General features: G+C 38.7%; 1 long non-coding RNA gene across 1 annotated transcript; it reads left to right on the forward strand.

Annotated features, from left to right (window-relative positions):
- The first annotated feature begins 2,375 nt into the window (after positions 1–2,375).
- Positions 2,376–26,033, forward strand: LOC117801801. The gene is made up of 3 exons (XR_004624515.1): positions 2,376–2,463; positions 13,669–13,779; positions 25,949–26,033. It is a non-coding gene; the product is annotated as an uncharacterized LOC117801801 (long non-coding RNA).
- The last annotated feature ends 1,098 nt before the right edge of the window (positions 26,034–27,131 follow it).

The following is a 27,131-nucleotide window of genomic DNA, read 5'->3' on the forward strand; positions in this document are numbered from 1 at the left end:
AAATACTTTTTGAATATTTTTAAAGTTTGTTTTTTTGTTTATTTTTGAGTAATGTCTATGCCCAACATGGGGCCTGAACTCATGACCCTGAGATCAAGAATCACATGCTCTTCCAACTAAGCCAGCCACTCATCCCTCCAGTCAGTTGACTTTAAGTAAAGATTACTCTTCATAATACGGGTAGAGCCTCAGCTAACCAACTGAAGACATTAAGAGCAAAACTGAGGTTTCCTGGAGAAGAAGGAATTCTGCCACAATAGAAATTCTGTCTGAGTTTCTAGCCTGCTGGCCTATTCAATGAATTTCCAACTCAAGACTGCAGCATCAACTCTTACTTGAATTTCCAGCCTACTGGTCTGCCCTGTGGTTTCTAGACTTGCCATTTCTGGTAGATATCCTTTATTAATTTAAGGTTTTAAAATGAAGAATAAGTGTACAATTTTGTTAAATGATTTTTTAAAAATCTGTTGAGATAATCACATGGTGTTCTGCTTTGCATCTGCATTTTGAGTAAAGTTAATATATTGTTTTCTTTCTGTGCTATACGTATTCTGCATTGGTATGACAACCATCCTGGCTTCTTAGAAAGAGATGGGACACTCTCTTTTTATATGCTCTATAAATATTTCTGGGCTCAGTACCTTGTTTTAGTAGCAAATATTTTTACTATTTTTATATGATTATTTTGCTAACTTTTCAAAAAATGAAAAAAATTTATTATATCTTTCTTTTAAACTTCTTTATTGAGATATAATTCAGATACCATAACATTCACCCATTTGAAGAATACAATGTAATGGTTTTAGTATTTTCAGAGTTGTACAATGTAGTGGGTTGAATGGTATCCCCCAAAAGATAGGTCCACCCAGTACCTCAGAATGTGATCTTATTTGGAGTAAATGCCTTGGAAATGTAATTAAGGTAAGGATCTCAAGAGGAGATCACCCTGGCTTAAGGTGGGCTCTAAATCTGGTTTTGAGTGTCCTCATGAGAGCAGTAAAGAAAAGACAAAGGGAAACATGGGGCCAGCCATGTGATGATGGGGGTAGGGATTGGAGTGATGCATCTTCAAGTGAAGGAATTTCAAGGAAGGACAGAGACACCACAAAGGTGGAGAGAAGCATGGAACAGAACTCCTTCAGACTCCAGAAAGAACCTGTTCTGCTGAGACCTTCATCTCAGACTTCTGGACTCCAGAGCTGTGAGAGAATTCACTTCTATTTTTTTAAAAAAGATTTTATTTATTTATTTGTCAGATGGAGAGAGAGAGCACAAGCAGGGGGAGCAGCAAGCAGAGGGAGAAGCAGGTTCCCCTCTGAGAAAGGAGCCTGATGCAGAACTTGATCCCAGGACCCTGGGATCATGACCTGAGGTGAAGGCAGATGCTTAACTGACTGAGCCACCCAGGCATCCCTCACTTCTATTGTTTTAAGCCACCACATTTGTAGTATTGTTTTGGCAGCCCCAGGAAACTAATCCAGATTTTGGCATTGGGAAGTGGCAAACTATACCTAGAGAAATACCTAACAAATACCTAAAACTGTGGGGTTGGCTTTGGAATTGAGGAATTAGTAGAAGCTAGAAGAATTTTGAGGTGCATGATAGAAAAAGCCTAGATTGCCAAGATATGAATGTTAAAGGTGATTCTGTTGAGTGTTCAGAAGAAAGTGAAAAGCATGGTAGAGAAAGCTTCTTTCATCTTAGGAGTACATATATTATCATGAAGAGAATGTTAGTAGAAATATGAATATTAAAGCGCTTCCGGTGACATCTCAGAAGAAAGTAAGGAGCATGTTACTGGAAGCTAGAGGAAAAGCAGTCCTTATTTTAAAGCGGCAGAAGACTTGGCTGAATTGTGTTCTACTCTTGGGTTGAAGTCAGAACTTATAAGCAATGAATGTAGGTATTTAAGGAGATTTTAGCAAAGGAAGGTGCAGCCTTATTTCTCCTTGCCTCTTATAGTAAAATGTGAGAGGAATGAAATAAACTGAAGAGGCATTTGTTAAACAAAGTGGAACCAGCACTTGATGATTTGAAATGTTCTCAGCCTATCTAGATTGCAAAGAATGCTAAAATTAGAAAGCTTATTACTGGAAAAGCATACTCTGTAAAGAAGTCCAGGGGTATGGCTGGTCAACATTTTGCTGAAGAGAGTAAGTGTGTGATTCGTGTAAACCATCAGCCACCCCAGCAGAAATTAGGAGTAGAGATGAGGTTATCGAGGAAGGATCTGTAGAGACCCACTTATCTAATGATGAGGATCCCTATGACATACACAGAAGGCCTACAAGGCTTTGAGAATTTGTCCTAGCAAAGCTCCTACTGTGAGTCCACAGGCTTAAAAAGGCTAAATTGTGGGCCTAGACATGCAGTTATTGATTTGAAGTCTTCTTTTCCCATATAGGTATTTGCAACTATACATTTCCTTCTGAGCACTGCCTTAGCTGCATCTCCTAACTGTTGGTATGTTGCCTTTTAAAATTTTTCATTCATCTCAAGGTATTTTCTAATTTTCCTTGTGATATATTTGACTTTTTGGTTATTTTGAAGTTTGTTATTTAATTTCCACAATATTTTCCAGTTTCCCAAATGTCATTGTGTGTTGATTTCTAATTTAGTGCCATTGTGGTCAGAGAGCATACTTTGGATAATTTAAAAATTTGAGGCTTGTCTGGTGACATATGTATGTTTTACTCTAGAGGATATTTAATGTGCACTGGGGAAAATGTGTATTCTGCTATTGTTGAGAGGAGTGTTCTATAGATGTCTCTTATGTGTAGTTGGCTTGTAGTATTGTTTGAGTCTTCTATTTTCTTGTTGATCTTCTGACTAGTTGGAAATATCTTGCCTGTCTTCATTTATCTGTGGCCTTGGGACACACTAAGTAGTCTATACTGAAAATGTGATTTATGGTGGGTGCCTCGGGCCGAGTCGTATAGTTGACATCTGAAGGTGCTAAAGACTGAGTAACAAAGGTCAGCCACATTACCTTTGCTGATTTCAATCTCTACCTTTTAGCTTTAACAAACTGTAATCATGAGTATTATAGTCTACAATTAATTTCCAATGAACCTGAACAAATTACTAAACACATAAGAAAACCAGTCATTGTGAATGAGGGTCACCAAAAACAACAAAATGTGAAACCAGACCAACATATGTGGAAATCATTAGATGTAGACTATAAAAAAAGAGGAATGTTTAATATCTTTAAATAAATGAAAGAGGAATTTAAAAATATTAATAAGGAAAGAGACTGTCAAGAAATGACCAGACGGATTTGAAGAGGATCCAAAGTATATTTTTTCTTTAAATAAGAAGATGCAATTTAAATAGTACATAAAATATAGTGTTAAAAAGATTTGATAAAAATATAAAGAATTACTTAACTGGAAGAAATACCTGAAGAAATCACTCAGGAAACTGCAGAGAGAAGAGATTGGCAATATGAATGAGAAGTTAAGATAAAGGAATGAATAAGTATAACATGCATCTAATTGGAGTTCCAAAAAAACAAAACAAAGAAAATGAAAGAGAAGCTATATTAATGAGAATGGTTAATAATTTTCCAGAATTAATTAAAGATATAGACTTATAGATTCAGAAATTATAACTAGTCCTAAGCAGAATAAGTAATGAAGTTTATATCTAGACATATTCTAATAAAACAGACAACACCAGCCACAAAGTGAAGATCTTAAAAACAGCCAGAAATAGACTTCCAGGGAATATGGTGAAGTAGGAGGATCTTAAGCTGACTTCTCTCATGGATATACCTTGCTAACACCCACATCAGTGTAAATAACCCCCAAAACATGGTAGAACAGATTCTCTGCAGCTAATCATAGAGAAGAGGCCATATCTAAAATGGTAAGAAGAACAGAGATGTGGTCAGGCACCAAAATGACCCATGAGACTGTCTGCAAAAGGAAGGGCCACTGCAAGCATGGAAAAGGGAAAGGAGCAGACCCCTCAGACCTCTGTGCAGACCTGAGCACCAGGCAGTAAGGACCTATGTGGGGAAGGTGAATCCCCATAACATTTGGCTTTGAAAACCAGAGGGGCTTAACTTGGTGAAGTTTTTAATTTAATTTAACTTAATTTAATTTAATTTAATTATTATTAACGATTTTATTTTTAAGTAATCTCTGCACCCAACATGGGGCTTTAACTCACAGTCCCGAGGGCAAGAGTCATATGCTCCACCAACTGAGCCAGCCAGGCTCTCCAACTTAATTAGTTTTTACAGTCAGTGGGGCTTAACACCTGGAATTTAAAAATCAGCTATTCAGCTCTGAGAGAGATGGAGTATAATAGGAAACTGAGTCCCTGCCCTTCAAGAGGCAGCATAACAACCAACCCCACTGAGATACAACATAAAAGCAGTAGTTTGAAAAATGCCTGGGGTATATGGGTGGGAGATTTGTTTACTAATCTCAGAGCATGTGCTGGTGGGACAGGGATCTTTAGGAGACTTCTTGAAGAACAAAATTGCTGGCAGATGCCATTTTCTTCCCTAGCCCTCAGCCTAGATACATGGACATGTGTGGGAACCAGTGCAAGCACTCTCTACTTAGCTTTCTAACATTGCATGCCTCAACCATGTTCTCCTGTGGACCTGCTACATCCAACCTGCCCTTGGCAGGAGTTCCCCAGAGCTGCTCCAGGTCTCCTACCACAGCAGACAGGCCATACCTTGTGTATCCCACCTCCAAGTTCTCCTGTGGACCCATCTATCCAACCCCTCTCCAGTAGTCCATCCAAAGTAGTGCCACAATGTGGCTTTGTGCTAGCAGCCCTGACAGTGACCAGCATGACTCCAAATTGACTCCTGCCCTGGGAAGAAGGGATGATAACCACACACATCAATGGGCTGGGACACACATCTGGCCTGACTGTAGACTCTGCCCACCAGTGAAAAGTCTCTCAGGGTGCAACATAGGAAGAGTGCCCAGCAGTTCAGTGTGACTACAGCTCGGACAAATGCCTGGTCCAACCCAACTCAAGCCCAAGGCAGCCCCAGACTGGTCCATTAACAGCACAGGGACCAAACCCTGCCTCCAACAGGCAAAGAGAGCTGTTGCAGATGACTGGACTAAAGGCAGATGTGCTCAGTTACAACAGTAGGGCACAGGCAGCATACATAGGGGACATCCCTGAAGCACCAGGTTCTGGTGAACATGGAATGTTGTGCTGCAGGACACCACAGGACCTCTTCATAAGTCCACTACCTTCAAGAGCAAGAGACTTAGTTGACTTTCCTAACACATAGAAACAGACAGAGAGTTAGATAAAAAAAATATGTCCCAAGTGAAGGAACAGGACAAAATCACAGCAAGAAAGCTAAATTAATTGGGGATAAGCAATATGCCTAATAGAGAATTTAAAATAATGGTCATAAAGATAGTCACTGAACTTGAGAAAACATTGAAGGATCTCAGTGAGACCCTCTACAAAGGGATACAAAACATAAAAAAGAACCAGTCATACATGAAGAACTCAATAACTAAAATTAAAAATATACTGGATGGAATAAATAGTAGACTAAAAGAACCAGAATGGATCTGTGACCTGGAGAAAAGAGTAATGAAAAGTAGTCAAGTGAGCAGGAGAGAAAAAAAAATAGTATTAAATGAAAATCAACTTAGGGAACTCAGCAACACCATTAAGCATATTAACATTCACGTTATAGGATACCAGGAGAAGGAAGGAGAGGAAATAGGGGCAGGAAAAGTATTTAAAGAAATAATAGCTAAAAACTTGCATAATAATAGAACTGATATAGAAAAGTTGAGGAAAAGAAGGTAGGAGATACTATAGTGTTTTCTTATCTTTTATAACTAGAGGTCAAAGATATATTAAAATCTAATAAAAGTCAAGTACTTGTAAAGGCATATGTAATAGGTAACTATTGCTGTTACTTGCTGTTATTCCAGGTAATATATTACCATACAGCTTAGAAATTTAAAGAAACCATTTATAATTTCTCATGAATCTAAGCATTGATTGGGTCATTCTGATCTGGGCTAGGTTCCTCATGTGTCTCTGGTCACTTAGCTGGTTCATGGAGGTTTGCTTGTCTCTAGTGGCTTTGGCTGGGATGATTCAACTCACCTTCATGTGCCTGTCATATTCCTCTGGCAGGCTAGCCCCTTCATGCTCCTGTGGCAAATAAATAGAAACAAGAGAGAGTTTAGAAATATGCACATGTTTTTTCATGCTTCTTCTACATCAAGTGTGCTACTATTTTATTGGCCAAAGAAAGCATGTGGCCATGCCCAGCTTCAAGAGGATTAGAAATAGACTCCGCCTATTATGTAGAAGAGACTGTGAAGTTCCAGGGCAAAAGGAATGGCTGCAGAGGGAGGTGAACAATTGGTGCCACGAATTCAACCAATCTAACATAGCATAAAAGCAAATTCTAGAAGAAATAAGCAAATAATGTAATCATTAAAATTTGGTGGTGGAAAAAGGGAAGGGGATATGTAGAAAGTGAAAGGAAGTAGTAGGGGTGATATTAAAAATGTTATTTAGGAGCCAGTGAGGCCTGGACATCCACCAATCACAATGGACATTGGCCATTATAGAAGTAGGATCCTGAGGGTCATCTGCTGTGCCAGAGATTAGTCTTTTGTTACTTGAGGAGGTTTGGGAGTTTCAGAAAAGTGGCAGGGAGGACACATTGGTTCTTTTTTTTTTTTAATTCTCATTTTATTTACTTAAGTTTCAAGTTCAAAAATCTCCTTAAACTTTTTAAAAAGATTTTATTTATTTATTTATTTATTTATTTATTTATTTATTTGAGGGAGAGGATGCATGTTGGGGGGGGGGTGCTAGAGGGAAAGAGAGAATCCCAAGTAGAGTCTTGCTGAGTGCAGAACCCAATGTGGGGCTCAATCCCATGACCCTAAGATCATGGCCTGAGCCAAAACCAAGAGTTGGACACTTAACCAACTGAGCCCCCCAGGAGCCCCCAAATATCTCCTTAAACTGTTAAATTCACTTCACATAGCTTACTATTCTTCTTTTATCATTCTTTCTTTTTTTAAGAATCACTTTTTAAAAATTTTATTTCATTATTATTTTTTTCATCATGGTAAGTGTACTCGTTAATCCCCATCACCTATTTCACCCATCCCCCTACCCACCTCCTCTGGTGACCATCAGTTTGCTCTTTATATTTAAGAGTTTACTTCTTCATTTGTCTCTCTCTTTTTTTCTTTGCTTGTTTGTTTTGTTTCTTAAATTCCACATATGAGTGAGATCATGTGGTATTTTTCTTTCAATGACTGACTTACTTCACTTAGCATAATACACTGTAGTCCTATGCATGTTGCTGCAAATGGCAAGATTTCATTCTTTTTTATTGCTGGATAATATTCCATTATATATATATATAATATGTATGTATAATATTATGTATATACATATACATAATATGTATATTATATTATGTGTATATATATATACATATATATATATGCCACATTTTCTTCATCTATTCATCTATCAATGGACACTTGGCTATTTCCATAATTTGGCTATTGTAAATAATGTTGCTATAAACATAGGGGTGCATGTATCCCTTCAAATTAGTGTTTTTGCATTTTTGGGTAAATACCTAGTAGTGCTGTTTTTATGTTTTTGAGAAATCTCCATATTGTCTTCCATGGTGGCTGCACCGGTTTGCATTCCCACCAATAGTGCAAGAGGGTTGCTTTTTCTCCACATCCTCAGCAACACTTGTTGTTTCTTGTGTTGTTGATATTAGCCTTTCTGACAGATGTGAGACGATATCTCATTGTACTTCTGATTTGCATTTCCCTGATGATGAGTGATGTTGAGCATCTTTTTATGTGTCTGTTGGCCATCTGTATGTCTGGAAAAATGGGTGTTCAGATCCCTGTCCCTTTTTTAGTGAGACTGTTGCTTTTTTTTTTTTTTTGCTATTGAATTATATGAGTTCTTTGTATATTTTGGATACTAGCTCCTTATCAGATACATGATTTGGAAATATTTTCTCTCACTGAATAGGATGCCTTTTTATTTTGTAGATTTATTTGGGATCTTGAAGCTAAGAAACCAAAGCCAATAAATTCCACCAGATTTTACTTTGAATATGTATAAATTTGGGTAAATTCCTCTTTTTTTTTATGTCTTGGCCTTATTTATGCCTTGTGAAAATTGATCAGAGCAGTGTTCCTTTAATTTAAGAGAATTCATTATCCAATTTATTAATACCCTTCAGAGATAGAAAAACATTATACATTCACAGAGAGAGGTAAAGCCTTTCCAAATTACAGACATATAGACATACAAATTGCTTAAAACTCCAATTCTATAATTTCAGCCACAGTTCAAGAATTGATAGAGAAATACCAAAACATTATGGTCTAGATAGCAAAGAGTTGTTTTCCTTCACAGTGAGCATGAGAACAGAATAAACAAACAAACAAAACAAACAAACAGAAACAACCAAATTCTCTGTCTTCTCTCACTTGATGAAAAAAATTGATCACCAGTGTTGGAGATCACCAAATGATCATACATTCAAATGAAATTATCAGTTTTTGCTGACACTAAGAGGGAATAATTTCTCAGCCACAAATGCAATACACACACACATACATGCAGTTAGTTGAAAGAAAAAAAGCTAACTAGAGAAATGGAGAGTCAATAAAGTTCAACTTTTATTGTTGTTTGGCATTCACCTCTGGGAGCAAAGAGAATACGTTCCTAGGCTTAAGCCACTTACTGGGTACGCTTCCCAGTAATAGAGTTTACTTGGCTCTGTCAGGTAGATTCATTGGGCATCTTGGTGGAAGACCTCCAGAAAGATAATTTTTAAAAAGGTAAAATCATGACTCCAATACAAATGTAAAATGAACATATGTCAAGATTTTATTAAACCCATTTATTAATGAGGGAACCAGTAAGCTATTACAACCAGTTCTTTCTTCCCTGTAATGAACCAAAAAACCCCCAAAATTCAGACTGGGTCTCATTGGTCTGCCTGACGTCATTTATGCCCATATTTGAGCTGATCACCATAATTAGGAAAATGGAATGCTTTGATTGTTCATAAGTTGGCTTTATGCCCACATGTGTACAGAGAATGGCGGAGGGGTGGTTCCCCAACAAAAAATGGGGCATTGTTATTGACAGTAAGGAAGGAAGATGGATGCTGGGCACACAGAAACAACAATTGTCCACTCTGTCAGTATTTGGCTGGGTAAGAGAAGTAGAAAAGCTAGAGATTGGGAACCTAATTTGTCTACTATCATATCCTAGGCCATCTAAAAATGGAGAGTCTGTTAAGAGAGATATTATAGTTGTAGACTTGCCCAAACTTGGCAAAAGGACTAATATCGAGGAAAAGGTATCAATATCTTCTAGCCTGTGGGTCTGGGATGATTATGGGAATCATAATAAAAATGCAGAACACAAAGGAAAAGCAGATGTGGGGAATAAGATAAGTGCAGTCTGAACACTTTAAAGTGTGTTGGGACATTGGTGTATTTCCAGGCTCGGTCAAAGAAGTTAACAGAGCAGAAAAAAGTGAAATAAATAAGAAATTGTTGCAGGGGTGCCTGGGTGGCTCAGTTGGTTAAGTGTCTGGCTCTTATTTTTCACTTGGGTCATAATCTCAGGGTCGTGAGATCGAGCTCCGCATCAGCTCTGTGCTCAATGCAGTCTGTTCGGGATTCCCTCTCTCCCTCTTTCTCTGCTCCTTTCGCAGCCAGTGCTTGCATTCTTTCACTCTCTCTCTCTCTCTGTCTCTCTCTCTCTCAAAAAAAAAAAAAGTAAATAAATAAATAAAATCTTAAAAAAGTTTGTTGGAGCAAGAGGTCAGCAGAGATGGAATTAAATGGAAGAGTTGGTGTTGCAAATGGCTTGATATGATATTCCTTTAGAAGCAAAAGGGAAAAGTTAGAGGATAGCTAAAGATCTGGTGAGAAATTGAAGAAGTTTATGTAGGATGACTCCAAATTCCTTAGAGGAGTGGGAAGAGAGAGAGGTGGATTTACCATGAACCTAATGATGCCTAAAGCTGTGGAACCCTTATTTCCATGGGCCTCTCCCTTTTCTAGCAATGTGTTCATATGTTTTTATAAAATTTGCAGAACTAAGATATTTAAACTGCAGTTGGTTTAGATTGTTGTTTCTCTCCACTTCAGCTTCTTCTTTTTTTTATAATAATATTTTTTATTATATTATGTTAGTCACCATATAGCACATCCCTGGTTTTTGATGTAAAGTTCAATGATTCATTAGTTGCATATAATACCCAGTGCACCATGCAAAACGTTCCCTCCTTACTACCCATCACCAGCCTATCCCATTCCCCCACCCCCCTCCCCTCTGAAGCCCTCAGTTTGTTTCTCAGAGTCCATAGTCATCTTCTTCTTTATCATACCTTGCCCTCATCTGGATTGGCGCTGGAGTGGCAAAGGCATTTTTGGGATCTGGCTAATGGGAATTGAGTTGGGGATATGTTTAACTTGGGTTTAGTGGGATATATTTGTTTTGTTCTCAGTTATTTCTGTGTATAGTTAAGCAATTTCCAGCAATCCTGGTATAGGAATGGCTTCTGGAATACTCTATTGGCCATTGAACTGACTTAATCTGGCATCATAATGTATAGGTACAGGACAAAAGGTCATAGGGCAACATGAATATTTTCTACAGTGCTTGCCATCAGAAGTATGTGGATGGTGGAAGAGAAAGAAACTTTGAAAAATATGGAGTCAGAAGCTAATCCGTAGGAATTTCTTCCATATCTTATAGGTTTTATATGAAAGAAAATTAACAGAGTCTTTTCCTAAATTTGACAATGATCCTAAAAATTTATGTGACATCATCAATAACAGAATTAGGAAACTGAAAGAAACTTTCAAAAATATTAATTAAAACCTCCCAGAAATTTTGATAAACGAAGCTAAGGGAAAGACTGAATTATCTTTCTGTTCTCTCTGTAGAAAATAATATTATAAAGACATTAGCATATGAAGAGATGATCAAAGAGTATGCAGGCAAAAAAATTGCAAGAAAAAATATTATAAAGGTGTGTCAGGCAGTTAATTACTAAAAGCATTGTGTAATGNGCAGTTAATTACTAAAAGCATTGTGTAATGTTTCTGTATATTATGACATTCTGGTATTTTCTGCTTTGAAACTTTTGTGCTCTGTGTTATTTCTTATGAACACAAAATATTGTGTTCACAGTTTTGTATTATTTTCCTTAAAGAATTCCTCTCTCCAAGTTGTGTGAGCTTTAGGTCATGTGTGCATTTGAAGGTGGGGGTGTGGGAGAATGTGGTGCAAATTTCTATTTGAGGGCTTAAAGAGAGGGGAAAATGTCTGGAGTGAAGACTGTACAGCTGGCCTGGAGAGTCAGCAGAGGAAGAGAGTGAAGGGGGAGGAAAGCTGCTGAGTTGTGGCTGGATAGAGTTATCTTTATTTGTGATATGGAGAACAATGGATTATAGATTTTGAGTGGGCAGTGTAGATAAATGTCAGATTAAGATTTAAAAAATGGGGGTGCCTGGGTGGCTCAGTCATTAAGCGTCTGCCTTTGGCTCAGGTCTTGGTCCCAGGGTTTTGGGATTGAGCCCTACATCGGGCTCCATGCTCTGCTGGGAGCCTGCTTCTTCCTCTCCCACTCCCCCTGCTTGTGTTCCCTCTCTTCACTGGCTGTCTCTCTCTCTGTCAAATAAATAAATAAAATCTTAAAAAAAAAAGATTTAAAAAATGGATCTGACAGCTGATAGTAGGACTACAGCTTGCTCCTCTGGCAGAATTTCATGAATCCTTTGATGACTCATTAACATGTCATCCTGAGGTGATCTCGGCTTTCACTGGGCTTTTGCCTTGTCCATCACTGCTTTATCTTTTGTTGACACACCTGCACTTACAATGTTGGGATTCACAGTTTATGAGTCATCTGCTGTTGCTCCACTAATGTACATCTATGTGCAGCCTCTTCCATGGGGATAGGTCTCTTTTCTCTCTTGGGGCGATCTGGAGGCAGACATGTTATCTGATCTCAATTAGTGTTCTTAAAGCATTTTTTTTTATGTTCAGTTAGCCAACATATAGTACATCATTAGTTTTTGATGTAGTGTTCAACAATTCATTAGTTGTGTATAACACCCAGGGCTCATCACAACACATGCCCTCCTTAATAACCCATCACCTGGCTACCCCATCCCCCCAACCCCCTCCTTCTGTAACCCNTTTATGTTCAGTTAGCCAACATATAGTACATCATTAGTTTTTGATGTAGTAGTGTTCAACAATTCATTAGTTGTGTATAACACCCAGGGCTCACCACAACACATGCCCTCCTTAATAACCCATCACCTGGCTACCCCATCCCCCCAACCCCCTCCTTCTGTAACCCTCAGTTTGTTTCCCCCAGAGTCCAGAGTCTAGAGTCTCTCAGCTGGGGCAGCTTCTTTCTGTGGGGGCAGTGTCTCCGCAAATTTTTGGGACCAGCCCTGCTAGTGAGTAGAGAGGAAACACCCTGTTTGCCTCTAGGCAGTCCTTCAGAAAGTCTAGGAAACCAACCCAGTGGGTGGCAAGTGGGTAAGTCTGTGAAATACAAAGGGCAGCTATTGCTTCAACAATACACTGAATGGAGACTGATGACTGAACTCATAGTCCATCTGGATTACTAAAATAGCTTTCCATAAGGTTGCTGGAGAGATTCTACAAATGTTGCTTCATTTGATTAGGCTCCCATTCTGATCTGTTTATAATATTTTGTTTTCTTTACCAGAGAGTTCAGAACATAAGCTTCTCTCCACAGTAACACAGCCCATGAAAAACTGACAGAAGAGGAGAGTGGAGAAAGTGGATTAGATAGATATGGGATGGAGTAGTAAAAATATAGTTAAGATTTGTTCAGTGGTTAATGCGTGCCAGACATTATGATAGCTTGCATACACAATACCTATCTATCTATCTATCTACTCTTATCTATCCATCTATATCTAGCTGTATTTATCTGTCTATCTTCATCTCCACTTAGTTTTCACAGGAGCATATGAGACAGATACTCTTGTTTTGTTTTGTTTTGTTAAGATTTTATTCATTTGTCAGAGAGAGAGTGTGAGCACAAGCAGGGGTTGCAGCAGGCAGAGGGGGAAGCGGGCTCCCCGCCAGGCAAGTAGCCTGATGCAGGACTCGATCTCAGGACCTTGGGATCATGACCTGAGCCAAAAGCAAACGCTTAACCCACTTAGCCACCTGAGTGTCCAGAGACAGATACTCTTATCATCTCCCTTTTACATATGAGATAACTGTGTGCCAAGGTCACACGGTAAGAAAGTGTCTGAGCCAGGATGCAGAACCAAGTATGTCTGACTCCAGATCCCATGCTCTTTACCCCCATGAGATGCTGAGAGGTTGGTAGATGAAGATGAGCTTGGGTGGGTGTAGCTAGGACACCGTGGTAGGTATGAAAGAGAATAAGATGGGACAACAACCCTGATATCAACTTCTGGTGACAGTTTGAAACTATATTGCAAATAATTTGTGCTACTAATAATTTGTTATTACTAATAATGCAATGTTGTGAATGACTTACATGAAAATAAATTGGAGCTGATTTTACTATCATTCTTAATATTACTCTTACCTGGATTCTGCTATGTTCCCTTTAAGTTAGAAAGAAAGGACTGGAGTTACAGATGGGTGTTCCTTTGAAGGACTGGAGTTCCACATGGAGTGATCCCAGGTGTACATCGGCTATCATGGAATTGAAGTGTAAACCAGGTAAGAACCACCAGAGTGAAAATGCTATATGCAGAAGGATGTTGCAACTCTTGTGCATGTGCTCTCAAATCTCCTTTCCATTGGGTTCCAGACTCTTAACAGAGGTGGGATATGTTTATATTTGAGAACAAAACTCTATGCAGAAGGTAGTTTGGCCCATGTACAGGGCAGGAACCAAAGTAGACACAGAGGTCAGAACCAGGTTGAAGCTGCTACCCATTAAGCTGTATGCTCCGAGTCACTTAGTTTCCCCCAGCTTTAGTTCCCTTATCTTAGTGGGGGTAATGGGTGATATACTTGCTTCACAGGCTTGTTGGGAGAACCAAAGGAGATTTTGATGTCACCTGTGATTGCTCTTTGAAAATCTGGTAGCAAGCAAGACCTTTAGTGTCAGTGGGCTAAGGTCCCTGGAAAATGGCATCCTGACAACATGTTGGAATCCCCTTAACTCACAAGTCCTTTCCTCCTTCCCTCCCACACACTGACACACACACTCTCAGGAACCCCTCCACCCAAACCTCTGCTTCCCAAAACGCTTGAACACATTACTTTCCAAACAAAAACTATCAGGAAAATTTTAGAGGAGTTGAAGTCCCTGACAGGGCTGGGCCCCAGTTTTGGTAAAATGTTGATAGGATGTTTGAGAATTAGTTCTGAAAGTCATTACTTTCCCCCTAAATGGAATTTTTCCTGGGAGGCCATAAAAATGGAAGGGATTACAATTTTTTACTAGGTTGATCAGGTTACACACATCCCATCCTCTGGCCTGATACACCACAAACAAGAAAATAATAAAAGGCATTTAAGCAGAGGCTTTTTGCCAGGGGTCTTCTCAACACATCGTAAAACATTAGGACATGACAAGTAAGAGATTGGAATCAGCCGTGCCTGTAACCTAGCACTCATTCACAGCCTGTGCATTCAGGGTGGGAGAAAACTTGAAGGGCATGAGGGGTTGCATAATCAGGCCTTGTGAGCCAGCAAGAGTGTACTCCGGGCTGGGCTTCTGCCCTGAGCCTATTTGGCTGTTCTAGTGCCCTCTACAAAGGAAAATTGGAGCCTAGTTTGCTCATGGCTGCTCTGACCAGCTGCTTCAGGCCCCATCTATTCCTGATACTGAGGACATCCAAAATGCTTGGCATGACATGTTACCCAGTGCCTACAGCCCTAAGTTCAGTCTGTGAGAAGACAAGGCTGAAGGAATGATGTTATCAATAAAAGTGGAGATTTTCTTTGGAGGAAGTTGAAAAGTTCGGACTGTGATAATATTTCATACGTCGTTCAGTTTACATTTGTTGGCCCTTATTCGCAGTCCATCCCACGTGACTGGATGGGAGCTAGGAAAGAAAGGGATGCTGTCTCTCACTGCCCCCCCAACACTGCTTTGCCCATATTTTCTCATAGCATTTACCATTGACTTGTCTTTAACCTAGACTATAAATCTGTTGAGTGCTTGATATGTTGGGCTTCAATAAATGTTTGCCTTTATATTCTCCACCTGACCAGGCTGATTAATTCCTCTAGATTTAAAAACCGTCTTCTTATTGATAAAATTTCATACCAAATTATATGGTCTCTCGTTGGCAGTTATCTACTTGATACATTCATGAATTTCTCATAGAAATTTCAAAGTCAAATGTAAAAACTGCCAACGGAAGTTTATTCCCCACCATCTGCCCTTTGTGACACCCACCCTTAAGTTTTCTCTTATCTCAGTGAGTGACACCGCATCTACTCACTTACTCAAACTGGAAATGAGAAGTCACCTGTGGCTCTTTCCTTTCCCTGACTCAGACATTCAGTTCACCATCAAGGCATGTCTCAGATGTGTCTCAAATTCTTCTACTTTGTTTCATTATTTTAGTCTGAGTCACCACCACCTCTCATCTGGATACAAGAGGCTCCTGAATGGTCTTGTCTGTATTCTAATTCCCACCAACCCATCATCTCATTTTCTACATGATATTCTTTTTTTTTCTTTTTTGTCTTCACACCCCTATCTACTTCTCATCTTCCTTTGTTAGTTTTAAGCAAATCTCAGACACCTTAATTTTCATCCATAACCATTATAGATCTGTGTACATATATGTGTATGTGTCTATAGTATAATATATATATGCACACATATTCCTTTTTGGTAAGCTTAACCACAATAGTATTATTTACTTAAAATGTAATAATACTTAAAAATACCATCAATCACTTTTGAGACACTATTCACATTTTCAATTATATCATAAGTGTCATAGTTTTAACAGTTTTTAAAATATCAGAATCCCAATAAGATCTAAGCATTGCGATTCTTTGATGTGTCTCACAAATCTATTTTAATCTGTAGGTTCACCAATCCTCTTTTTTTCCCCTGTAATTTATTTGGTAAAGAAATCAAGTTGTTTCTCATGACTGTCTCACAGTTTGGATTTTTCTTATTGCATCTTTATGATATATTTAAGCCTGTTGCTCTGTCTTTAGTATTTCTTATAGATTGGTAGATAGATCTAGAGGCTTGACCAGATTGAGGTTTGAGTTTTTAGAGATGGCTACTTCATAGTGGCATTGTGATTTTCCACTAGGGGACTTCTTATGTCTAGTTGTCTCTCTTTTTGTCATATTAGCAGATGTTAATTCAATACTCAGATTCATTACTTCATTAGGAATTATAAAACAATGATATTCAAATTTGTTATTTCTTTTTTATTAATTAGATGGGCTACATCTATAAAAAGAAATATCCTCTAATCTACTTTTTGGAGAGCAGTATTACCAAAATGAAAAGGAATCTTCTAACTTTGGTAATAATCTTCCCTCTGAAGACAACTAAAAAAGCTGGACAGAAAAAGAATAGTCTTAAAAGTAACAATGAGGAAAAACAGTAATGATAATTATGAGTTTGTGATTAGCTTGAGAAAAACAGTTCAGAGAGATGAACCTCAGCTGCTTCTGCCCTTGAGGTGTTCAATGCTTGGGACAGAGGTACATTTTTGGCAGTTTAGTGTGGGAAGGAGACAAGGGTTAGAGTCCAGAGGTTGAGATCCCAAAGAGTTGCACAGTTCAAAAATGTTTTTGCCCTGGGAGCATGTGCCTATTCCAGGGAAAAGGATGAAAGACAGAGATAAGGATTGGAGTCCAGCACTCTCCAAAGGGAAAAAAACTTGAAACATTCCCTACTTAGGCCTGAGAACTCAACAGGATGTGCCTTGGGAATGGGGTTATGACTTAACTTTGGGAAGTCATCTTGGTGACTCAGAAAACCTTGGTTCCCAAAAGCTAGGGCCCTCGGGTACCTGTTAGAAGGAGAAAAAACAAAAATACTTCTCGGAAGGAGATAAGACCATCTAAGGTTATCTAAGGTCTCAAATTATTTCTGTAGGTAACTGGAAAAAAAAAAGAAGGTCAGAAAACTATCAGAAACAATGAGCTACACCAATGGATAAACAACGTAAGCCAGAACCAGCAAAAAAACAGACCCCAGAGACACCAGTTTTGGAATTATCAGATATGGACTACAGAACTACTATGCTTACTAAATTCATGGAGATTAATTTGAAATGTAAACATCCCAGCAGGGAGCTAGATACTATAAAGAGTGAAACTCAATGTTTCCCTCCCAACATCAGGAACAAGAAAAGGATATTTGCTATTGTCACCTTTATTTATCCTTGTACGGAGGTTCTAGCAAGTGCCATTAGGATAAATAAGTAAGTAAGTAAATAAATAGCATCTGTATTGGAAAGGAAGAAGTAAAACTATCTCTATTCATAGATGCAGTGATCTTGTGTATAGAAAATCCTAAGGAACCCACTAAAAAACTATTAGGACTAAACAAATTCAGCAAGGCTGCAGGATATAAGATCAATACATAAAAATCAATTGCATTTCATGCACTAACAATGAGCATTCTCTGAAAATAAAATTGAGAAAACAATTCAATTTACGATGGCATCAAAAAGATAAAATAGATACAAATTTAACAAAGAAAGTGCAAAATTCCTACTTTGAAAACTACAAAAACTTTGGCTAAAGAAATGAAATAAAACTAAATGAATGGAAAAATATTCCATGTTCATGGATTGGAATACTTAATGTTGTTAAGATGTCAATATTCCTTAATTTTATCTACAAATTCAACACAATCCTAATCCAAATCCTGACTTTTTTCCAGAAATGGACAAGTTGATCTTAAAATTCATATGGGAATGATTAAGAGTACACTTATCTTGATGAGCACTGAATAATATATGGAATTGTTGAACTACTATATTGTACACTTGAAACAAATGTAACACTGTATGTTAACTACACTTGAATTAAAAAAAAATGATAAATCAATTCATCTGGCAAAGCAAGGGACTCATAATAGCCAAAACAATCTTGAATAAGAACAAAGTTATAGGACTTATACTTTCTGATTTAAAACATTACTATAATGCTGAGTAATGAGGATAGACATATAGATCAATGGAACGGAATTGCAAATATAGATATAATACCCTACATTCTGGTAAATTGATTTTGACAAAGGTGTCAAAATAATCTAATGGTAAAAGGATAATCTTTTCAAAACATGTTACTGGGACAATTGGAAATCCACACGCAAAGGAATGAATTTATACTCTCACCTCACACCATACATAAAAATTAACTCCACGTGGATTATAAAAATTAAATGTTAGAGCTAAAGCTACAGAACTCTTAGAAATAATAGAAGTAAATATTCATGGTCTTGGATTAGGCAATAATTTGTAAAATATGACACAAAACACACAAGTAAAAACACAGATAAATTGGACCTCACCAAAATTTTTAAAAAGATTTTATTTGCTTGTTTCACAGAGAGAAAGAGAGCACAAGAAGGGGGAGTAGGAGGGGGAGAAGCAGGCTCCCCGATGAGCAGGGAGCGTGGGCTACATCCCAGGATCCTGGGATCGTGACCTGAGCCAAAGGCAGATGCTTGACCTACTGAGCCACCCAGGTGCCCCTGGACCTCACCAAAATTTAAAACTCTTGTGCTAAAAACAGTCTCATTACAAAAGTGAAAAGACAAGCCATAGAATGGGAGAACATATTTGTTCTTTATATATTCTGGATACCAGTACCTTATCAGATTGGCACTTTATATATTCTGGATAGCAAACTGAGAAGGGATTGATATCCAGAATATATAAAGAACTCTTACAACTCAATAATAAAGAGACAAATAATCCAATTTAAGAGTAGGCATTTCTCTAAAGAAGATATATCAATTACTAATAAACACATGAAAACATGCTCATCATCATTAGTCATTAGAGAATGCAAATCAAAAGCACAGTGAGATTCCACTTTATACCCACTAGGATGGTTATAATAAAAAAGATGGATATTAAGTGTTGGAAAGGATGTAGAGAAATTGGAACCCTCATAAACTGCAGACGGAAATGTGCAAGTATTTCCAACAGACCCGCAGCTGAAGAAAAATTTAAAGAATATTGTTCAGTAAGAAGGAAAATGATGCCATATGGAAGCTCTGTGATGTAGCAGGAAAGGAAAGCAAAGAAAAAGGTAAATATGTAGGTGAATCTAAATGACCATTAACTATATAAAGCAATAATAATAATACCTTGTGGGGTTTTGAAACTATATGCAATCGAAATACATGACTATGTCACAAATAACTTGGGGAAGAGGAGGTAGTTAAAAGTCTAAGGTCCAAGGTACTCCAGGGTCCTTGCATTTTTCAAGGGGAAGTTAAAGGAAAGATTAACATCAGACTTTGATATGTCAAGCATGCACTAGGATAAACATTAAGAGAGTGGAAAAAGTGTGTGTAACTTGCACACTGATAGATGGAAAACAATGATAAAAAATAATCAATTCAAAGGAATGGATGAAAGGAGAGCATAAGGAACAAAGAACAAGTGGCTTAAATAGAAGGATAGAAGATGATAGGTTTAAATACAACTAGGCTAAGGCTAGGACCTAAAGGGACCAAGTGTTCCAGTTAAAAGATGAAGGTTTTTTAGGTAGAATTTAAGAAATATCACTATAGGCTGTTTATAAGAGAAAGATTAAAAACATAAGGTTTTAAAACAGTTGCAAATAAATGAAGGAAAAAAGATACCATGGGAAAAACTGCAAGAACACTGGTGTAGCTCCTTTCAGGCAAGTAGACTTCAACATAGAGAGCATTAGAGGTGCCTGTGTGGCTCAGTTGGTTTAGCATCAGCTCTCAGCTCAGGTTAGGATCCCAGGGTCCTGGGATTGAGCCCCGCATCAGGCTCCCTGCTCAGTGGAGAGCCTGCTTCTGCCTCTGCCACCACTCCCCCTGCTTGTGCTTGCGCTCTCACTGTCAAATAAATAAAAACAAAACCTTCTTCTTTTTTTTTTTTTAGATATCATTGTTAGAGTGGGTCACTTCATTAATGATAAAAGATTCAAGTCACCAGAAAGATTTAATAATTTTAAGCTTTTAGTTCTTGTAAATGTTNTTAAGATATCATTGTTAGAGTGGGACACTTCATTAATGATAAAAGATTCAAGTCACCAGAAAGATTTAATAATTTTAAGCTTTTAGTTCTTGTAAATGTTTACAAATTTGTAGTTTGTGGGATTTATTTTCCTCATTCTAAACAAACTTACTTTTGTACCTAATTCTGTATTATAAATGCATTTTTTTCTTAAAGACTTCTCCTTATTACTTGGTTTCCTTCTTGTGTCAGTCTCCCCCTTACTAACTGTGCTTCAGTCCCCCTGGTGCCTTTCAATTGCTTGAATGCATCAAGTCTTGGGGCCTTTGCATATGGCTGGACTAAGGTCTCCTCATCCTGCAGGTCTCAGCTCAGGTGACACCTACTCAGAGCACCTTCTCTGGCTACTCTGATTCTCCACATAGATTATAAACCCCCATTATTTTTCATCTCAGCCCTTTTTTGAAGGGATAACCTGCCTTCAGTTATAGAATATAAGCCCTATGAGGTCAGTAACCATATCTTGCTTACCATTATATTTCCAGGATTTATAAAAATGTTGAAGGAATGAATGGGGAGGAGTGAATGAAGAAGAAAGGAGAAAGGGAGGTCGTGGAGCTAGCATGTACCTGCTCAGGGTGGTCTAAGTAGGCGTGATGAAATCTGGGGCCAGAGTAAAAGGCTTAGACTTAGGTAAGAGGTGACTCCAGGCAGGGTACGCAGGAAACCATGGAGGTTCAGGGGAAGAAGACGATCCCATGCCCAGGGCAGATCCTGAGCAGCACAGAGGGAGAAGGAGAAGCAGGGTGAGCCCCACTCAGGGGCCAGATGTGATTCTGCCTAGGCCTGGTGCTGTTCTCCATCCCTGGGTGTTTCCATTCCTGGCCTTTAAGAACTCTGACTAAAAGCAAAGTCCTCCTGTTTTCTCCAGCACCACATTTTGCCTGGAGTCATCAACTGTAAAACTCACTACTTGGACAAGATAATCTGTAAGGAATTCACCAGATGTAACAGTTTATTTTTCTCTGCCTTCTTCTTCTTCTTCTTTTTCCCCCTCAGATCTTAATCCTTCCAGTCATGAAAGCTGGAAACCTTTAAAGCATTTTTGATATTTCCCTGTTTCACCTCATCTTTACCAAGTTTTAATGGCAATTCAGTGTCTTTCCTCTTTCTGGTTTTCTTTGTAGCCTCCCTGGTCTAGACCTCATTATTTCCCACTTTCTAACTAGTCAGTCTGATTCCAGTGCAGTCCGCTCACCTTCCTAGTTCATCTTTCAAAATTACCATCTCGTTCAAGTCAACTCAATATTAAAGCATTTTAAGAGAATCTCAGTGTCTCAGGATAGATTCTGAATTCTCTGATCTTTTATATGTTCTTATTATGTTCCAGTCCTTGGATGATTTTTCTCAATTCTCTGGTTCTTGTTTTTCCACCCACATCCTAAGTGTTCTTTCATTAGCATCATTTCTTCCTGTTTCCAGATTTAACTGGAAGCTTCTATGGCTTCTATTTCCAGTTATAGGCTGATGAATCCTTGGTCTTTATCATCCAGGCTGACCTCTCTCCTAAGCTTCACATCCTTCTTTCCAACCGTATGCTCACTATCTCTACCTGTGATTTGTCCCTTAGGCACTTTGAAACTAAGATGTCTCAAAAATAATTTCTCATATTAAATCTGGACTTTCTCTTCCATGTTTCCATGAATGGCACTCTCGACTCTATGAGTCAAGCTAGAAACTTCAGACACATCTTTAGCTTTTTGTCTTCTTCAACAGTGGCAATGTGATGGAAAAGAAGGGGGGAAAATAGAGATGGGAGTTTGGGAGGCAAATCCTTCAGTAGGACAAAGAATACAAAGGGAAACAGGGAGAGGCTGAGTGGTAAAGGAAGGTAGGCAGGGCCTAGATTTCAAAGGGCCACATAAGTCATGGTAAGGAATTTGGACTTGATCCTGAGGCAGCAGGGATCCATCCATTGGACGGCTTTAAGGAGGGGGCATACATGCTGAGCTTGAGGCTGTGGAAGGCTTAATTTGATTGCAGCATGAAGAACGGATTATAGGGCCCCCATGTGAGAAAGGAAGAATGTTAGGACCTGGATGCAGGAGAGGAGATGATGAAATGATGAGAAGATGAGGTCCTGAACAAAGGCAAGGTGTGGGGCAGCAAGATAAAGTTGGATTTTTAGGTGAAAAAGAATCCTTGGAGGATGGCCACTTGGCTAACTACTCCTCCCACATCTAGGGAGACACTGAAGGGAAAGGAAAGGAGAAGGCTGTGTGGGGGTGAGAACACCTGGCAGCAAATGAACTAGCCCATGAGAGGGAGGGCAGGTCTGGGTTCTGACCACCTTTCCCCTCCTCATGGTTGAAGTTTACCTTGCCTGCTGAGCATATGAAAGAAATAACCAGGACATGATGAATAAAAATAATTTTGGAATAAATCACAAAGAACAAACTTATTAAAAAATCAGTGCACAATGATTGAAATAGAAACTGAAGGAAAGCGAGGCTTCTTTTCTTACAAACTATAGTTGTTGATTATTCACAAGTCCTTAATGTCTTTTTTGAGAAAGTGATTTCATTTTCCAGCTGTTGTTCATTACACTGGAGAGTGGTTACAAGGGAAACTAAAGAAAACAGCAGGTTGTTTGATATTGCTCAAAAGCCTGTCTATGAACCATTCACTAGATAACCGATTCTTCCAAAGGAGTAATGTTTATAAATTCGCAGTTCTTCTCTGCTTATAAAAAGTGAGAGGAGAAACTAAAAAGTCAGGAAAGAGGAATTACTCGGATATAGTGCCCCTGCTAATAGAGACTTGGAGTTGTAACAGCCAGGACACATTTGTGGTTTTTGTTGGGAATAATTGGAATAAGGGAGGAGAGAAAAATCAGTTTCTTTTTCATTGTAACCTTGGGACTGATAAAGGGAAGTGTGATGTGGCTGAGGGTGCTGAGGTCAGGTCAGTTTCCATTAGGCTCATTTATGTTCTGGAAGAAGTTACTATGGGTGAAACTTAACTACTGGTGAAATGATTGGAGAATCCACCCCCTTCCCATGAGTAAAGTGGGGGCTTTCCCATTAGGTTGGTTAAGTGATTTAATAAGCCTTTCCTTAAAAATAAATGATTTGATGGGGCACATGCACCCCAATGTTTATAGCAGCAATGTCCACCATAGCCAAACTATGGAAAGAGTCCAGATGTCCATTAACAGCTGAATGGATAAAGGAGATGTGGCATGCAATATATATATATATATAACTTAGCCATCAAAAAGAATGAAATCTTGCCATTTGCAACAACATGGATGGATCTAGAAGGTATAATGCTAAGTGAAATTAGTCAGTCAGAGAAAGACAAATACTATATGACCTCAGTCATACGTGGAATTTAAGAAACAGAACAGATGAATGAGGATAAGAGAAGGAAAAATAAAAATGAGATAGAAATTGAGAGGGAGGCAAACCATCAGATCGCTGAACAAACTAAGGGTTGCTGGAAGGGAGGTGTTTGGGGGGAAAGCATAACTGGGTGATGGGCATTAAGGAGGGCACTTGATGGAATGAGCACTGGGTGTTAAATGCAACTGATGGATCACTAACTTCTACCCCTGAAACTAATAATACACTACATGTTAACTAAATTGAATTTAAATAAAAAAATTTAAAAAGAGGTCAATATAAAACTTAGAAACTTTTCTTCCTTATAAGAAGCATTCAATGAAGATTAAACTTCATTTACAAACTCTTCAAATTGACATATGATCTTTGTTAGTGTGCATCCGGTCATGTTTGCCTTGTTGCCTGGTTTTGTGCACTGGACTTTAGAGTCCTTCAAACATCACCTCGTTATTTCCTACTGTGCTTTGCAGGTGCACTACGAGAAATGGATCCTGAGTCTCAGTTAAGTGGTCTAGTCATTTCAGCAGCTGAGAGTTTGTTCCATTTAAAGGCAGCATCTTCATCTCCATATACTTGATACAGTTGTTCAGAATTATCTTCTTATTAAGCAACCAGACTTTGTGTTTATTGACACACTTTCCATAAATGCACCTAAACAGACATGGAGAAATAGGTCTCAGAATCAGTAAGTGAGATGCCCTAGACTAGGAAAAGAACACGAAGATTTCTGAAAAGGCAGAGGACCTAGGTCACGGCTAAGTTTTAAGAGAGGATGAAATATCATTAAAAATGGGATCTTGCTGGCCTCACTGAAGTACACAATGATGCTCATTACAGATGNGTAAGTGAAGATTTATTTTATGGTTTTAATATTACAGATGTGGACAAAGTGTTCCGAAGAGCTAGTCATCAAAAATGCCAAAGATCTAAGTCCTAATGAGTTTATCTCTGAAATTCAGTTAAAAAAAATCAATGATTGTCATTATTGGGAGATCAAGCCCTCAAATATGACTTCCCTGTAGCTTCTATAGTTTATCGCTCAGGAGTCTAAATTATATTGATGCCTCATCCTGACATCATCAGAAGTGCCCCTCATACATTTTTGTTCCTTCCCTGCCTCGTATGCTGAAATTAATGAAAAGGGAAAAACTAAAGAAATGACACGGAGACAACAGGCCTACTAGATCTTGCTACTTTGTTAAGTGAGAAATCAGCAGCTGGTGCTGTTGCCTTTCATGGGAAGATGAAGGGGCTCAGGTGAAAATTTGCACGTCAAATATACTTTTCTGAAATGAAAGTGTGATAATTTTTTTGCCTTCTATTTAAAAAAATTGTTTACTGAAAAGATGAACAAGTGTGAAACCTGGGGTGGCATGTAGATTAGCAAGGGAGCTTGTCTATTTTCTACAAGCTTCTGTTGTGCAGCACAATATAGGCCTATCCTCCAGGGCCCCACTTTGGACAGAACTCGACAATGTCTTCAGAAGTACTGAAGGCTTGTGCTCATTTCAGAATGCAGAACACCTCCCCTGGTCCAATTTTGCATCATTAACTGAAGTTGGGGTCAGGTTGAATGTTATGTTTTGCTCCTCCAAAGCTTGGTCCTCACCAGGGAACAGAAGTTTTCAAGCCTGAGGGGGACTCTGGGGGCCTATAGTCACCATTGCTGGAGTAAGGAACACTGCAGAGTGTGTCAGTAGAGCCACCTGTTCTCTCATCTCAAAACAAGCACACTCATTCAGATCATTGCTAATTTAACCCAAATACAGTTCCAAATGAGGGACTTCGAGGTCCTGCTGGAGGGTAGAGGTTGTATTTACCACTCTAGATGGTCCACAATGTCAAGAACTGGTTTTAACCTGGCACTGAGATGGCAATCCATACTCCCCCTGGAAAAAAACAAACAACCCATGCCATTTCAAATACAAGCTGTTGCTGCCCCATCTCCCACTTTCCCCATTGAATAATATTGTTTTATTCATTTAGCCAATAAATAAAAATCAAATATAGTGTGCATCCTGCATTGTGCTGTGTGTAGACATCACAAATATGTAAAGTCTGTTCTCTGCCTTTCAGGAAGTTGTCAATCAAATTGGGAAGATGAATCATGTATTCAAATATTCACACCCACGAAAGAGTTGAAGGAGTGGCAGGGAGGAGACAGGTGCACTATGGGGGATGGTTCTAAAGGGTGTGAGGGAGCCTCCAAATGGGAGGCAGGAGCAAGTCAGCATTTGGACAGCTGCGATACAGTAGTGGATACCAAAGACACCCCGGGACATAGAAGATATATTCCCTTTATCTTCTATCTCTTTCCAGGCCCTATTTATCAGAGCACTCACTGGGTGCCACACATTGAACTGAACAAGATGTATCCACCTAAAACTCCCAGTTGACCTGAAAGGTAAGTGTTATTTTCTCTATCTACTCAAAGAGCTTAAATAATGTGCCCCCAATCATATGGCTAAGAAATATCAGTACTGGAATCTGACCAGTGGAGGGGCTTTCTAAAAAAGAATGGCTTCAGCTGTGTCCACATTCCAGGAAAAGATATTGAAGCCAGAGCATGCTCAGAGGAGTGAGTCAGGAGTAGGGCAGTAGCAAAGTGCCTCTTTCTTTTTGGCTGATTACATTTCATAGCACCACACAACAGGGAACCAGAAGTGGGTGAGATCATGGTGATGCCACCTTTTAAAGATCTCATTTAGTGGTAGTACATCCTAAGGAAAGTTTTTTCATTGTCCCATTAAATCTCCGTTAAGGATAGTATACCTTTTCTAAGATATCCCCATTCTCCAGAATGCTATACCTCCTTTGATTTCATAAGACAATATCCTGACAATGATATTAAAAGTGTGAAAATTTTTAAATTAATAAATTGTGTATAGTTTGAATAAAACAAATATTGATAGATGGTCAATACTTGAACTCATGCCAGTACTAGGAAAAGGCCAGAGACATGATGTGAATTTAAGATAACCAAATTTTAATTTATGACTTATTCCTGTAAGAATGGAAATTACTGCTTGTGCATCTGAAATAAAGGGGAAAAAATGCCCTTGGAAGATGTGGTGACTCCCACCAGTTGTAGGTATTGCAGACTGTCTGGTGGGTGTCAAGTGTGGCACTGGTTTGTGGCAGATACTTGGGGTGTTGTTCAGATTGTGTCAGAAGGTCAGACACGTGGAATCCTTTGATCATTGTATAATTTTTGTTTTGCCACTTAATAAATTCCCACAAACTTGGCGGCTTAAAACAACACACATTTATGGTCTTACATTTCTGGCTTCCAGAACTCTGAAACCAGTTTCACTGGCCCCAAACCAAAGTGTTGGCAGGACTACATTCTCTGCAGAGGGTTATGGAATCAGTTTCCTTGGCCTTTCCAGCTTCTAGAGTGGCATTGCTTGTATTCCTTGGGTCATGGTCCTTTCTTCTATCTTCAAAGCCCACAGTGTAGCATTCTTTAATCTCTTAGTCTGTCTTTCTGTCTCTCTCTGTT

The sequence above is a fragment of the Ailuropoda melanoleuca genome, chromosome 4, assembly GCF_002007445.2.
Source record: "Ailuropoda melanoleuca isolate Jingjing chromosome 4, ASM200744v2, whole genome shotgun sequence".
Taxonomy (NCBI): Eukaryota; Metazoa; Chordata; class Mammalia; order Carnivora; family Ursidae; genus Ailuropoda; species Ailuropoda melanoleuca.